The 12860-nt window shown below is 45.5% G+C and overlaps 1 protein-coding gene across 3 annotated transcripts in view; it reads right to left on the reverse strand.

The window, feature by feature from the left end:
- Positions 1–12860, reverse strand: part of LOC139582931 (mitochondrial peptide methionine sulfoxide reductase-like) — a 99046-nt gene that overhangs the window by 85751 nt on the left and 435 nt on the right. Inside the window, exon 1 of one of the 3 annotated variants that reach the window (XM_071413415.1) lies at positions 8601–9561. The exons of the other annotated variants lie outside the window; for them this stretch is intronic. The gene's annotated coding sequence lies outside the window, so the exon portion shown is untranslated. Of the gene's footprint in view, positions 1–8600; positions 9562–12860 lie in introns of those variants that run through there. 3 annotated transcript variants of the gene reach the window in all.

The following is a 12860-nucleotide window of genomic DNA, read 5'->3' on the forward strand; positions in this document are numbered from 1 at the left end:
TGGATGGGTGGGTGAGGGTAAGACATTTATTCATCCTGACTCCTGTCCATGATCTGACTCAATGCAGAAAGGAGGACTGACTCTGTATCCTGCCGCTCATTCACTATTCATGATAGCCTCTCCCTGGCTGCTCTGATGCTGTAATGGGCGGTGTGCTGCTCTCCCTCCATGTATCTTAATCCACACTGAGCTCCCCTCTCCCTGGGACACTGAGCTCCCCTCTCCCTGGGACACTGAGCTCCCCTCTCCCTGGGATACTGAGCTCCCATCTCCCTGGACACTGAGCTCCCCTCTCCCTGGGACACTGAGCTCCCCTCTCCCTGGGACACTGAGCTCCCCTCTCCCTGGGACACTGAGCTCCCCTCTCCCCTCTCCCTGGGACACTGAGCTCTCCCTGACCCAGTTTAGGCTAGCACTGGGCTGCTCTGGGGGCTGTTCTGGGGTTGTTTGGATGGGCCAGTGCTAATCACTGGTTTACATATGTCCCGTCCAGTGGCATCACAGTGCTGCAGCTAACAGGGGAGGGGGGCTAGACACAGCATTCAGCTGGGCCCTGTCCCAACGCAGCAGCCCCTCTCTGTCCCTCTCTTTTTCTCCCTCTCTCTCCACTCATCGACCAGCTGCCAATTTTAATAATGCCTACAGTGTGTGTGTGTGTGTGTGTGTGTGTGTGTGTGTGTGTGTGTGTGTGTGTGTGTGTGTGTGTGTGTGTGTGTGTGTGTGTGTGTCTACAGGATATGGGACAGGGAATGTATAAAAATTGGTGAGAGAGCGAGAGAGAGAGAGAAAGAAAAAGAGAGGGAGAGAGAAAGAAAAGAGAGGGAGAGAGAAAGAAAAGAGAGGGAGAGAAATAAAAAAAGAGGGAGAGGGGAGGGAGAAAGAAAAGGAGAGGGAGAGAGAAAGAAAAGAGAGGGAGAGAGAAAGAAAAGAGAGGGAGAGAGAAAGAAAAAGAGAGGGAGAGAGAAAGAAAGAAAAAAAGAGGGAGAGGGAGAGAAAGAAAAAGAGAGGGGGAGAGAAAGAAAGGAGAGGGGGAGAGAGAGAAAGAAAAGAGAGGGAGAGAGAAAGAAAAAGAAAGGAGAGAGAGAAAGAAAAAAAAGAGGGCGAGGGAGAGAAAGAAAAAGAGAGGGAGAGAGAAAGAAAAGAGAGGGAGGGAGAAAGAAAAAGAGAGGGAGAGAGAAAGAAAGGAGAGGGAGAGAGAAAGAAAAGAGAGGGAGAGAGAAAGAAAGGAGAGGGAGAGAGAAAGAAAGAAAAAGAGGGAGAGAGAAAGAAAAAAGGGAGAGAGAAAGAAAAAAGAGGGAGAGAGAAAGAAAAGAGAGGGAGAGAGAAAGAAAAGAGAGGGAGAGAGAGAGAGAGGAAGAAAGGAGAGGGAGAGAGAAAGAAAAGAGAAGGAGAGAGAAAGAAAAAGAGAGGGAGAGAGAAAGAAAAGAGAGGGAGAGAGAAAGAAAGGAGAGGGAGAGAGAAAGAGAAAGAGAGGGAGATAGAAAGAAGGGAGAGGGAGAGAGAAAGAAAGGAGAGGGAGAGAGAAAGAAAAGAGGGAGAGAGAAAGAAAAGAGGGAGAGAGAAAGAAAGGAGAGGAAGAGAGAAAGAAAAGAGGGAGAGAAAGAAAAGAGGAAGAGAGAAAGAAAAGAGGGAGAGAGAAAGAAAAGAGAGGGGGAGAGAAAGAAAGGAGAGGGAGAGAGAGAGAAAGAAAAGAGGGATAGAGAAAGAAAGGAGAGGAAGAGAGAAAGAAAAGAGAGGGAGAGAGAAAGAAAGGAGAGGAAGAGAGAAAGAAAAGAGAGGGAGAGAGAAAGAAAGGAGAGGAAGAGAGAAAGAAAAGAGAGGGAGAGAGAAAAAAAGGAGAGGGAGAGAGAAAGAAAGAAAAGAGAGGGAGAGAGAAAGAAAGGAGAGGAAGAGAGAAAGAAAGGAGAGGAAAAGAGAGACCTGCATGGGATCAAAAGTAATTATTCACAACAAGAGGCTGCAGAGTTAATTCAACCAATCAGAGTGCATGTGGGGGATGGGGAGAGAGAGACGGAGAGTGGGGGAGAGAGATAGAAATACATATATATATATATATATATAGAGAGAGAGAGAGAGAGAGAGAACCGCTGTTTATAGGAATCACTTCAAAGTTACACTTGTTCTAGTTTCTCTTCACACAGCACACTCCAAAAGCACCATCCTATAATTGAAAAGGGTAATGACCATGGGTAAAACTCCCTGACCTCTGTATTCAGAATGTTAACAGTGCAGTCATAGCAGGTTAATGAGGAAGTGGTGATTCCACACCAGGAGCTACATTACAGCTATCATTTCTAAAATGGCTGGTATTTCACCAGTTCTTTTGTAATGTCTTCACTGCTAGCAAGTCAGGTGATTTGTCTGAGAGGAAGCTCTCTTTGCTTCTGCCCTAGGAATATGTGATTGACTGCCTTCCAAGCACAACACACACTAGCCTTAGCCTTCACTCTTAGAAAAAAAGGTGCTATCTAGAACCTAAAAGAATTCTTCGGCTATTCCATAGGAGAACCCTTTGAAGAACCCTTTTTGGTTCCAGAAAGAACCTTTTGGGGTTCCATGAAAGACCCTTTCCACAGAGGGTTCTAGATGGAACCCAAAATGTTTCTTTGTGGAATCAAAACGGGTTCTACCTGGAACCAAAAACGGTACTCCTACCCTTTTGGAACCCATTTTGTTTTTTTAAATGTATCAACCCCTTCAAAAATTTCTATAAATTACAATCCACATAAAAATGCACATTTCCTGTTGCTGCAGGATTATTTTCCCACTGTAGCAAACTGGCTCAAATTAAGAGCCTACATCTTTAAAAGGAAGTTTTGCTTCCCCCAGAGGTTGAAACACTGGAAAGAAAAACAGTTCAGCACTCAGGACACAAGCTATCTTTAATTCTGTCACTTCTTTGTTCAGGTGTTATGTATTTCTTCAAAAGGACGGTGAGAGGAGAGGAGAGGAGAGGGATGGAGAGGAGACTAACATTCTATTTGTACTGGCCAAATCCAATATTTTACTTTGTGTTATTCTAACCCTGTGAACCTCCTCCTCAGGGGTGTAAATCCAAATTCAATCAAGGGCTGCGCACCATTATGCTAGATTATACACACCAGAGAACATTTTGATAATGCTAAAGAGATACTTGTGCTTTCTGAGATGTGCCAATACACAAAAATTAACAAATATGCATATTTTGTGACAAAAAACACAACATTTTTACCAACAACAACTCTACCCCCTCGTGTAACGCAATAATGCAGTTAAGAGTAATCAAGATATCGTTTCAATGGGGACATTTAGGTTCAAATAATATACCCACAAACTGTAACAACCACTTAATCTGACCCCATAGCTCTGGATACTGCACAACACAACAATATACGCCAGAACATGTGATTTAAGAGGCTGGCTTCCAGCAGCACACCAGCACAGAGCAGCAATACTCCAGCCCTTCACAGTCAGCAGCAGCAGAACTAACTACAGAAGTAGAGGAGGAGGTCTGGGTCACAAGCCAACAGCCACACATTCAACCAACGCTTCGTGTCGATGCATCAGAGCTTCGCTCTGTTCTAAGAGGACACAAAACAGAGTAGCGAGGATACACAGGTAGCCATCAACCTTATGTGTGATGGCAATCCACTATGCGATCAAGAGAGGTTACGCAACGAGGGCTACGAAGGGTTAATCAGCCATCATGCCACTCCACCAAGCAACGCCATAGCAATACCTCTACACATGGCAACAGCACAGCATCAGTTGCTATTGGAGCTCTGGAATGAGTGCATGGGCTGAGAAGGGGAGAAAGGTGTGTGTGTGTTTTGTGTGTGTGTGTGTGTGTGTGTGTGTGTGTGTGTGTGTGTGTGTGTGTGTGTGTGTGTGTGTGTGTGTGTGTGTGTGTGTGTGTGTGTGTGTGTGTGTGTGTGTGTGTGTGTGTGTGTGTGTGTGTGAGTGTGTGTGTGAGGATGAGGAAGGCTTTTCACACAGGCCTGCCTAATGGCATCTCGGGAACAGTGTGCTAAGCTCACACTGAAACCTCCAGCACTCCCGCCCACTGACAACTAGAGTAAAGTTCAGGTAAGTTATGCAACAGACAGCCCTGCTCACAACCATCATGAGAGATGAGAGATGATAAAGAGAGGGATAGAGAGAGATAGAACGAGAGAGAAAGAAAGAGAGAGAGAGAGAAACATCACAGCACAGTTGAAAAATACATGGCAAATAGAAATCCAGAAATCCAAGAGAGAGAAAGAGAGAGAGAGAATGAGAGAGAGAGAGAGAGAGAGAGAGAGAGAGAGAGAGAGAGAGAGAGAGAGAGAGAGAGAGAGAGAGAGAGAGAGAGAGAGAGAGAGAGAGAGAGAGAGAGAGAGAGAGAGAACCAGAGAGAGGGAGAGAGGGAGAGAAACAGAGAGAGAGAGAGAGAGAGGAGAGAGAGAGAGAGAGAAACAGAGAGAAAGAGAAAGAAAGGGAGAGCGAGAGAGAAACAGAGAGAGAGAGAGAGAGAGAGAGAGAGGGAGAGAGAGAGAAACAGAGAAAGAGAGAGAGGGAGAGAAACAGAGAGAGAGAGGGAGAGAGAAACAGAGAAACAGAGAGAGGGAGAGAGAGAGAGAGAGAGAGAGAGAGAGAGAGAGAGAGAGAGAGAGAGAGAGAGAGAGAGAGAGAGAGAGAGAGAGAGAGAGAGAGAGAGAGAGGGAGAGAGACAGAGAGAGGGAGAGAGAAAACCAGAGAGAGGGAGAGAGGGAGAGAAACAGAGAGAGAGAGAGAGAGAGGGAGAGAGAGAGAGAGAGAAACAGAGAGAAAGAGAGAGAAAGGGAGAGCGAGAGAGAAACAGAGAGAGAGAGAGAGAGAGAGAGAGAGAGAGAGAGAGAAACAGAGAAAGAGAGAGAGGGAGAGAAACAGAGAGAGAGAGGGAGAGAGAAACAGAGAAACAGAGAGAGGGAGAGAGAAACAGAGAGAGAGAGAGAGAAACAGAGAGAGAGGGAGAGAGAAACAGAGAGAAACAGAGAGAGAAACAGAGAGAAACAGAGAGAGGGAGAGAGAGAAACAGAGGAGAGAGAGAGAGAAACAGAGAGAGGGAGAGAGAGAAACAGAGAGAGGGAGGAGGGCACTGAGCTATAACGAGAGAGCTAAACAATGTCACAATGTGTTGAGGTGAGAGCCCAGTTCTTTGACAAATGAACCAAGATCATTAGGCAGATGATCCTCTTAATGATAATCATTAAACAAATTATAAGAACCAGGAAATGGTGCTGATTTGCTTCATATGTTCTTTATCCAACCAGATGGTCTCTTGAGAAAAGATGCTGCAACAAAAACAATGGAGACCTCCAGCTTTACACTGTACAATGTACTTCCAGATCGGTTTCCTTAGCTGGAACCGTAGTGAAATGGCAGAGGGCCGTGGTGAAATGGCAGAGGGCCGTGGTGAAAGGGCAGAGGGCAGTGGTGAAACGGCAGAGGGCCGTGGTGAAACGGCAGAGGGCCGTGGTGAAACGGCAGAGGGCCGTGGTGAAACGGCAGAGGGCCGTGGTGAAACGGCAGAGGGCCGTGGTGAAACGGCAGAGGGCCGTGGTGAAACGGCAGAGAGCCGTGGTGAAATGGCAGAGGGTCAGCTAGTTAATATAGGGCTAATATGAGCAGTAATATCCCCGTCTGTGTAATCCCTCTCAGTAATGAGATGAGCCAGGTCACATAAATATCTCTCACGACCACCGCACGCTAATGAATACAGAGCTGTGGCTTTCTGAATATCTTTCCTCCAATTTGTTTTTAAGAGACTTTTTAAAGACTTTGTAGAATACCATTAGCATTATCATAACATAATGAATTTTATTAATAACCCCCACCTGGTGGGTTTGAGGTTAATGAATGAATCTATAATTTGTTACATATAATCTTTTCATTTAATTAAAGTTGTGTGCCCAGGGCTAACATAATGAATCTTGATTACACTCAACTGTTTTCAAAGCGGGGGAGTCGTCGTTAATGTATTGCCTTCCTACAGCACTTCCGCCTCGGTTTCAGACATGGACTAGGCAACCAGGCTCACTCAATTATTCATAGCTACACCTTTTTTGCTTGGTGTTTGTATGGACAGCATGTTTACTGAGACCGTCTTTGTAGGGGAGTAGACAAGTCCCTTCTTCCAATCCAGTCAGACAGAAAATGTCAAGAAACTGGTCCCGGTTGGGTTAGATTCTACATGGGACCATTTTGTCCGTAAATGTTTCCTGTAAGCTGGATCGTATTGTTTTAATGATTGCGTGGTACTCTTCAAATGTTGTAATGTTGCATTGATTGCAGCTGCCTGCTTGGCCAGGTTTCCCTTGTAAAACAGACCGTGTCTCAATATGCTTTTCCTGGAGAAATAAAGGTTCAATTGAATAAATCAATTCCTGGTTCCTGAGCATCTAAACAACTGGATCTAGCCTGAAAGACAAGACAACCATGACTAACAGACATCTTAAACTGAGTTTATACTCAGTAGATGGCCAACTGTGGTTGAGAGGGATGAACCTCATGTGAATGACAGGTAATCTACATTCTCTGAGGCGTGAGCGGCAACTATTTTGTCTCCGAGGTCATCCGTGTCAGTGTAAACAAGGGACATTTGTGGTAAAATCCCCTGAATGTCACCAGAGTCTACGCCAGCATTAGCCAGGATCATTACTCAGCCTGTGACAAATTAAGACAGCTCTCGGTACAACAGAGGCCGATAAGCCTTTAAATTCACTTAACATGCATGCGCATACATGATAAACTCTGTAATATTGCTCACGGGCAACCCAAGTACTCATTCTCTGTCACTGGAGGCCCTGGGTTGGAGATTTGTGCTGTGTTTGCCGGGAAAGTTCAAGTCAAACGGCAGAGAGAGAGAGAGAGCAAGAGAGAGAGAGGCTCACAGAGACTGCTGGAGTACAGTGACCTGTGGAGATGAGAGCTTTGTGAATAATTCATAGACAGGCAGAGGTAGCCATGCATGCATGGGTGGACCTGGGTGAAGCCAACCTTGGAGAAATCGGAGTTTCCTCCTCCACTGCGTCATCTCCCTCCACATCAGTGAGCACTGGAGGCTAGAACAGAGCTAAACGTCCAACCATGACCATCAGACACAGTCACTCACAAACCCAACAACCAGTCCTGCTATCTGGAGACTTCAGATTCTTTGAAAAAGTCAACCATTCTCAAGTTCACTGGACTTCTTAGGTTACTTGTGGCAACACTTTCATAGCAGTCGGGACTTTAGATAGGGCCAGAATCATGTAGCTATTTTTGGAGCGTTAAATAACAAAGTAGTCATAAGTCTGCTAAGCAGCGGGAGTAGCAACTAGCTAGATAGCTAGCCAAGCTAAAAGCCAAGGCCCAGTATGTGCTAGTAGTGCTCGAAGTCAAGGCCCGAACTTCCTGCCCTGAACCTTCTTTAAAAGGCTGACTTCGTGTGTCAGGTTACTTAGGTCCATCAGAAAGCCCACCAGGAGCAGAGAGCTTGTGTGTTAATGCATCAGCACTAGGCCTGTGTCTCCTCTCTTCTCCCTCCCCATCCTGTCAGAGCTGGAGTCTGAGGCCCTCAACCCTACATGAACCTGCACTTCTGATCAGGAGGAGAGAACAGCAGCACCTCAACTCTAAACGGCATTTCCTCCAACCTTTATTTACATGTACGGAACCTAAATCTAAAGGACAATTGGGGACTTCTTAATCACCATTGTCTTGAGTCTGTGATTGTAGAATGTGTAGAATTGTGATGTATTAATGCTTCATCAGTACAGTTATAGCCTAACCACAGCTGTGAGCTGGGCTTTACTTTTCATAACACTGCTGCCTGCTTTCTATTGTCCATCATTTGAATATAAGCTAAATATAAGGACAAGTAATGATTAAATCACTGGAAATATTCCAACACGACAGAGACAAGCAAAATATGATGTTCCCACAACAAACTTTCATAATTATGAGAGCCAGCACAGTACACCTGCTAACTCCACCTGCTATCTGCCGAAAACACATCTGGCAGATTCTAATTTGCCTTGGCAGCGGTTCAATATAAACCTCGAGGCGAACATTTCTTACTTTTCTATTAGCGTTTCCCTACGGTTATTAATCAAGCGCCAGATACGAATCAGAAACCATCATGCACAGCGCTTACCAAGGACGACAGGGGGGACAGGGCACTGCGGTGCCCGTGACAGATAACAGGAAGGGAATATCAGCCACACGGTGGAGATGAGAAAAGCCGCAGGTCCGGGGGGATTCGGAGACAGGGAGACCACTCTCTCTGAAGGGGCTGTAGTCAGTGTGAAATTCAGCGGCGAGGACGTTGATCGTGGGAAAACGGTAGAATGGTAGACACACCGGGTCCTCTGGGGAGGGATGGATGATCCTTAAGGAAACGTTTTAAGTCGTCCCTGACAATCCCCAGCCTCTGTTAAGTGCTTTCCTTTTTCATGTAGCAGGGAAACACTGCTAGACTCACTTGTGAAGTGCCCCGGGGACAACAACACAGCTGGCAAGAAATAACTTACCACGGTGGGAACACCTATGGTTTATTTCTGGTCTAATGGGAGTTTAAGTAGAAGTCTATCTGTAGAAAACAGATATAACATATAACTTACCTTACACAGTACCACACTCCCATTGTGAAGCTGAGAATTCATTATTTTGAAAAAAACGTTATGTAGTAGCAAAAAACCACTCAGGCCTGTATAACTCCAGCCATTTTCAACTGAGAGTAGGCAGCTTGAGGCAACTGCACTAGTTCAGTGCCACCCTCACATAGACTACTATAGATCCATTGGCCTCAGATCTCAAATCCAAACGCTGGAAAATCTCAGTCCTTTGAAGGCGAGATATCTTAACATTTTCTTCAGATAGTCCAACTGTGAGACACGATGGAAAACTAAAGCTTGGTAAACGAGCACTTGGCCTGAGTAACCAGTTGCTGTTGCTTTGCTGTAAAGCCCTCTCACAAAGAGGTCAACTTAGTGACAACAGAGGCAGTTAAGTTGATGTCATCAAACTTCGGACACTGGCGGCGTATTGCGGTCAGCAAATTTTTACAATCACAAAACTTTTGAAGGCGAAATCTACTCCCGGTGATGTACTGATGGAGACTTAAAGTTCGATCAATGAAACGGCAAAAAACTTTTTGGGCCACAACAGTTCTGGCAGTCCTTGATGGAGAAAATCCAGGTCCACTTTTGAGATTCCTTTTGTGTTCAAAAACATTGACAGAAAATAGACGCGGCAGCTTCGTTCGCCTTGAAATTACAAAGAAAGATTGAGTTCAAATGATCATGGTCATCTCTTGGCTCAAGTAACTTGCTCCAGTCACGAAAAGAAGCATTGTGAAGTGTTGCTGGATGTTGAAAATCGCTTTTTGGTGACTATGCTTGTGCCCCATTCGCCCTCGGCGTCCTCTAATTTTTCTAAGTAGTTTTCTCGCCTTGTTTTCTTGTTTGGTTTGGGGGGGTTTTTGCGTTGAAGCAGAGCTCCTACACCCTGGGTATTTTGGATTTCCTTAACGCAAAGCTGAGCAAACAGACAAAGGGAGCTGCGATAGAACCCTGCCAAGTCTCGTCTGGCTTTTTCTCTTCCTCTCTTCTCCCTCTCTGCTCTCTCTCTCTCTCTCGGCATGGCAACCTTCCCGAGAAGCCTTGGCGGAGCTCCAGCCTGTCTGCCTGTCTACCCCCCAAACACCCACCCACCCCCTCCGAAATAAAACTGTCGATTTGGGCAAATATGATCAAAACGAATCTTAAATGAATTTTTCAGCATTGCCACTCCCTGGCATTAGACCATTTCCTGCATCTCCCCCTTCCAGATGCACACAATCACACAGTGTGGTACTTGGTATCCTTGCCAACCAATACTTCCCAATGCCTACCCACACACTCCCTTAACCTCCCCACACCCACACCACAGCCCATCCTCCTCTCCTCTCTCCATCCCACCCTCACCCAAGCAAGGCACCCAGGGAGTTCCTCCATGTCTCTCTCGAAGACACTTCCCGAAAAAGTCTCTGGGACATCTTTACAAGTCCTGAAGCCGCTTCGCTTTTTCAATGCCGGGGTAGTCTATTCATTGTGTGCCAAGGCACAGCACCTCATGTCATTCTGAGGGGGGCACCTCGGTGCCCACATCGCTGGTGCCAACTCACCACTGTCTGTCTCCATGTTCCCACCATCCAGTACCACATACCCACACCCCCTCACCATCCCGCACCACAGCCTAGCCTGCTGGAAGTAGGGCTGGCAGATGCAGGAGCGGTCCTATAGGGAATACATAGGACAGAGCAGAACAGAGGCTGTTGATTGGCTGTCAATTTCTCTTAAAGGCATTTTGCTACTTTATTCATTCGTGGATTTCCCAGAAGGTTTGGGACATTAGATTAAAATTGATTTTAAGCTGTGTAACTACTAGACTACAAAACATGCAAATGTTTACAAAAGGTAAAATCCTTTGTAAGATCTCCTTATGTCCATTCACTGACTAGAGGTGATGCAGCATGTTTTTTTGTGAGGTGGAAGGAAAATATGTATTGCCTTGCAATTTGCAACTATGCAACTCATTATTCCCGATTATGAAATAAAAGTGACAACACACTATACAACAGGCAGACTCCATCAGTATCCCTGACTATTCCAGAAGATAATTGTGGATGGTATGGTGCAGTACACACCTTACACAATCACACTATTTCAAATGAGCACATAAATCAGGATTTACCACTATTCTCGTTCAGTGGAAGCTGCACTACACAGAATTAGAGCCATCTGGGATCAGCACAATACCAAACAGCCAGTCATATGCCTGTCAGCAACCACTGGGATTTGGATGAATTTCACCATGTCCATAAAATGCGTAACAGATAACATGACTACTCTGTTATCCAGGACATCATAAGCCACTTCGTTCTGACCCTTCATTCCTCTTTCCTCACAGCTCCACCGCCCCGTCATGTGTGACCTTCAGCAGGCTAACAGCAACATCAGGATGTCTTGACAGAGAGAGCAGAGCCACGTGCGTTGGTGTGGTGCCTGTCTGTGTTGCAGTGCGTACGTCTCCTGGCAACCTGCCAGCTCTATAGTGCAGTGCTGTTGCCATAGGGAAAGCATGGGACTGGGGAAGGAGGCCAGAGCTGTATGGGGCTGGGGCTGGTAATCAGACCACTGCAGTCCTGCGGGGTGGATCCCTTCGTGCCATTGCACACAGTGCCCATGTGAGCCGCATCTCAAGCAGCCTGCAGCTGCTCCCGCCAGCCAGGCCTTTCACCCTCTCTCTCTTTCTCTCTGCACACACACACAGACACACAAACGTTTTACAAGGGCTCTCTGCTGGATAGCCCGGACAGCCATGTGACTGCGATATGAACGTCTAATTTGGGGCAATTCTGAAAAAAAGTGAAATGCCGTTTACAATATGACGGGTTAACTAGGTGTTGTGTTAGACATCCACTCAGGTGGGTCCCGTTTCTAAGAAATCTGCAGGACTCGAGACAAATTACTGTTATCATTTTCCCTTCCTATGTTGACAGGAACCAAGCAACACAAGGTACTGCCATCTTTTTTCTCTCTCCTGCTTTTTCCTTGCGATCAATGTTTGATGTCATCTGGATGAAGCTCATGCGACGAGCTCCTAGTTCTCGCTCTCTCTCTTCTCTCTGCCTGCAGTGCATCAGCTACAGTGGCCTAGGCTATATCTTCTCATTCTCATCACTGCAGATAGCACCCCGCTACCCTGCCTGGTACATTTCCATTTTTATGTAACTCAACTTGTGTCAGCTGTTAACCATCAAACTGGAAGTTTTGCCTTTTAGTGCCTTTTTCCATCTTCTGAGAGTCAGACAGGAAACACAATTCGTCTTTAATCCAAATGGAGTGTTGGAGATAGCATTTTTCTTTATAAATGCCTGAAAACAAGTTCTTGGCATTGGGATTCAGTAAATATTCAGTCACTTTGAGGGCAGTGATATGCAATGAAAATCTCCTAGGTATGAGGCCTACATATTTGCAAGATTAATAGTGATATACTGGGGGGAAAGGGGGGGGGGGGTTGATTCAAGGTACAATTAAGGCAACCAGCTGTAATAGGATTGTGAGTTTGCTCAACAACATTTTCACACAAACTTTTTGTTGTGAGTTTGCTCAAGACATTTTTTGTTGCACAAACTCACCAGCCTATTGCAACTGGTTGCCTTACAATTGTACATTGAATCAACTTCTTCTTTTTTTTGTTACAGTGTATGCACTATCATTTCCCACAATGGTTTCACCTCTTTTAACAAGCTTGTGAACAGGTTGCCTCAGTCAGGTGTGTGTGTGTGTGTGTGTGCGTGTGCGCGTTCGTGCAGGGAGGGAGAGACATCCACTCTACTATTTCACTTGTTTTCCATGCCAATAAAACTCTTAAATTGTATTAAAAGAGAGAGACATGACTACATAGTGATACAGTTGATGATAATTGCAGGAAATAGTCAAACTGGAAACTTTGTGATGGGCAACGTCTGTGGTTAAATCAGCTCTTCTTGCATCCCTTCGTTGTGGCAAAGAGTTATCAGACTATAGCAATATGTTGATTATCTAGACACTTTTACACAACATTTTAGTCATTTAACGGAAGATCTTATCCAGAGCGACTCACAATAGTGAGTACAAACACTTTCATACTGGTCCCCCATGGGAATAGAACCCACAACTATGACGTTACAAGCGCCATGCATTACCATCGGAGCTACACGCATTTCAATGTAAAGTCTACACCTGGCGCATGTGAAAATATTCAAGTTAAATTAAAGAAAATTGCATTTTTCACATGCGCCGAATACAACAGGAGTAGCTCCTGTTGCTCTTTACAGTCATAGCACCGCATAAGTG

Source organism: Salvelinus alpinus, chromosome 8, assembly GCF_045679555.1.
Source record: "Salvelinus alpinus chromosome 8, SLU_Salpinus.1, whole genome shotgun sequence".
Lineage (NCBI taxonomy): Eukaryota > Metazoa > Chordata > Actinopteri > Salmoniformes > Salmonidae > Salvelinus > Salvelinus alpinus.